Consider the following 3,617-nt stretch of genomic DNA (forward strand, 5'->3'; position numbering starts at 1 on the left):
CAACAACACAGCAAATTTAAAACCTTCAAAGAACCTAAAATATTGACCCCAATAGTCCCTAAGCAGACTTTTTGAATAACTTATCCCAAACTCTATGAATAATCAATTCCGTATACCAGTTTGTATCTTAAAGAAAAGACTAAAGAAAAAACAACTTACGAACAATGTAGTGACTTTAGCTGAGTTAAATTAAACAACAAAGCAATCTAGTTAATATCCATGCTTTAAACCCAAAATCCTTGTTTTCAGCCTCATTCACACAAAACAAATTGACAAATAAACACAGTTAAGGAGTAAATAAAGGAAAATAACTAAGTATTACTAGTGGTTTTCACAATGCTAATTTCAACATGCAAAGATGGTGGTTTGCTGTTGATTTTCTAAAGCTGTCAATTAGAATCCCCTTCACAGTTCATTCAGATAAGACCATAAAACATAGGAGCAGAAATTAAGCCATTCAGCCCCAATCTGCTCTGCCATTCAATCAAGGCTGATAGGTTTCTCAACCCCATTCACCTGCTTTCTCCCCATAACCTTTGATCTTCTCAATAGTCAATCTATCTCAGTCATAAATATACTCAATGACCTGGCCTCCACAGCCTTCTGTGGTATTGAATTCCTTAGATTCACAATCCTCTGACTGAAGAAATATCTCCTTATTTCCATTCTAAAAGGTCTTCCTTTTCTTCTAAGGCTGTGCCTTCGGGTCCTAGTCTCTCCTACCAATGGAAACATCTTCTCAACATCCACTCTGTAACGGCAGTAATACTTATAACATAGATTTCTAGTTTCTGACTTTGCAAGAGCTGCTCATGCGATGTTAGGCAGGGAGCATTCAAGTCTTCATGCAATGGCACCAACAGCCAGATTCGTTTTCTTCAGAAAATGTAATCTAAAACCCAAGTCAAACTTCGACCACTCCCTAACAAATATGAGGTTTTAGTTACCATTCAACATCTGTCATTTGCCAGTCTTATTGGAATGAATCCTTTACTTGTTAATAGCCAACTTCCACTATCTGTTTAAACATGATGCTCTTTCCCGATGACAAAGCATCTGCAGAACCCTTTGATCAGGAACCAACTTGCAATAAATCTCCAGGCTTTGTTTCACAAATAAGCAAATGCTTATTTGGTCTGTTTTCTTTTTGACACAAGCTGTTACCCATAGTCCAAAAGATATCTTTAGCTTACATTTCCCAGCTCACAGTTCCAAACCAAAACTGATAAAAGAATAAAATAAACATTACAAAAAACAATGTGGGCTCTAACATGCATCTTTGGTCCCTATATACAAGTTAATATTTCTAAATCATTATAATTTTTCTGAAATCTTATCATTGTTCTGGAATGCAAAAATCTTTTGCGCATGCTCGAACTTAAGGATGTATGATTAAATTAAACACTTCCCATTAGAATTTTACTTTGTATGGTTTCATCATAGCTTTGACTTAGCATATGACTAGACTGCAGAATAATTTAATTGTCAATAGATTCAGGGACAGAATGTTCAGCAGCAGTTGATTGTTCAACAAGTTGCATTTATATAACACTTTAATGCAAACATGGCTATGGTGCTTTATAATGCATTGAAAAAGAAAAGTTGACATGAAGTCATGTCAGGAGATATTAAGGATAATCAAAAGCTTGGACATGGAGGTAGGTTTTAATGAGGTCCTTAAAGGGAGAATTTTACATGAAGTTTGAATGTGATGTCGTTACCTCAAGAGTCTTAAATCAGAGAAAAGATAAATATGAGAGTATGGGGATAAATTAGTGAAGGTGGATTGAAAAACTACTAAAAATCTAACAGATTTTTTGGGATGAGGCTTCTATTCCTATGGATTAAGAATTGGTTAAGAGACAGAAAGCATAGAGTATGAATCAATGGATCATTGTAACATTGGCAAGCTGTCACTAGTGGGACATTGCAAGGGTTGGGACTACATTTATAATTGTTTGCAATCTATATAAGCAATTTCGATGTGGGGACCAATTGAAATATTTTTAAATTTGCTGATGATACCAAGTAGGGTGGGAATGTAAGTTGTGAGGAGGCAACAAGAAGGCTGCAAGAGGTTTTGGATGGACTAATTGAATAAACTAATATATGTCAGATAGAATATTTTTAAAATAAATATGACATTATTCACTTTGGTAGAAAAATAAACAAAAGACAGGATATTTCTTAATTGGTGAGTGGTTCACGCGTGTGAGAGATAAAATGGGTCTGGGTGTTCTTATTCATGAGACATGAAAATCTAGCATTCAAATACAGCAAGCAATTAGGAAGGAAAATGTAGGAGGTCTCATTAGTAATTTTGTAGACATCATGAAAACTGGTGGAGTTGTTGGTAGTGAGGAAGGGTGTCAAAGGATACAGCAGGATATAGATTACTTGGAAGGTTGGGCAGAGAAATGGCAGATGGAGTTTAATCCAGATATATCTTAAAACACCTAAAGGTGGATAAATACTCGGGACCTGATTGGGCCTACCCAAGAACTCCGGAGGAAGCTAGAGGAATGATTTCTGGGCCCCTTGCTGAGATATTTGTAACATTGATAGCCACTCGTGAGGTTAACTAACGTGGTGTCACTATTTAAGAAAGAAGTAAGGAAAAGTCAGGAAACCAGAGACTGTGAGCCTGACATCAGTGGTGAGCAAGTTGTTGGAGGGAATCCTGAGGGACAGGATTTACATGTGTTTGGAAAGGCAAGGACTGATTAGGGATAGTCAATGTGGATTTGTACGTGGGAAATTATCTCACTGACTTAACTGAGTTTTTTGAAGAAGGAACAAAGATAATTGATGAGGGCAGAGTGGTGGACATGATTGATATGGATTTCAGTAAGACATTCAACAAGGTTCCTCATGCTAGATTGGTTAGCAAGGTTCGGATACAGAACTGGCTCAAAGGTATAAAACAGAGGATGATGGTGGAAGGTTGCTTTTCAGAATGGAGGCCTGTGACCAGTGGCGTGCCACAAGGTTTGGTGCTTTTCGTCATTTATATAAATAAATCGGATAAGAACATAGGAGGTAAGGTTAGTAAATTTGCAGGTGACAGCAAAGAAGGTTATAATCAACTAGGAGAAAGTGAGGACTGCATATGCTGGAGATCAGGGTCAAATAGTATGGTGCTAGAAACACACAACCAGTCAGGTAGCATCTTAGGAGCAGGAGAGTCGACGTTTTGAGCGTAAACCCTTCATCAGGAATGAGGCTTTTGACCCAACAGGGCTGAGAGATAAATGGGAGGGGGTTGGGGCTGGGGCAGAAGGTAGCTGGGAATGTGATAGGTAGATGAAGGTGGGGACGATGGTGATAGGTCAGAGAGGAGGGTGGAACAGATTGGCAGTGGAGGAGGCCCAGGACTTGCATGTCCTTGGTGGAGTGGTAGGGTGAGTTAAAACGTTCAGCCACGAGGCGGTGGGGTTGTTTCATGCATGTGTCCCAGAAATGTTCTCTAAACTGTTCTGCAAGTTTGTGTCCTGTCTTCCCAATGTAGAGGATACCACATCAGGAGTATTGGACACAGTAGATGACGTGTGTAAGTACAAGTAAATCTCTATTGAATATGGAAGGATTCTTTGGGGCCTTGGACGGAGGTAAGGGGG

The sequence above is a fragment of the Chiloscyllium punctatum genome, chromosome 22 (genome assembly GCF_047496795.1).
Source record: "Chiloscyllium punctatum isolate Juve2018m chromosome 22, sChiPun1.3, whole genome shotgun sequence".
Taxonomy (NCBI): Eukaryota; Metazoa; Chordata; class Chondrichthyes; order Orectolobiformes; family Hemiscylliidae; genus Chiloscyllium; species Chiloscyllium punctatum.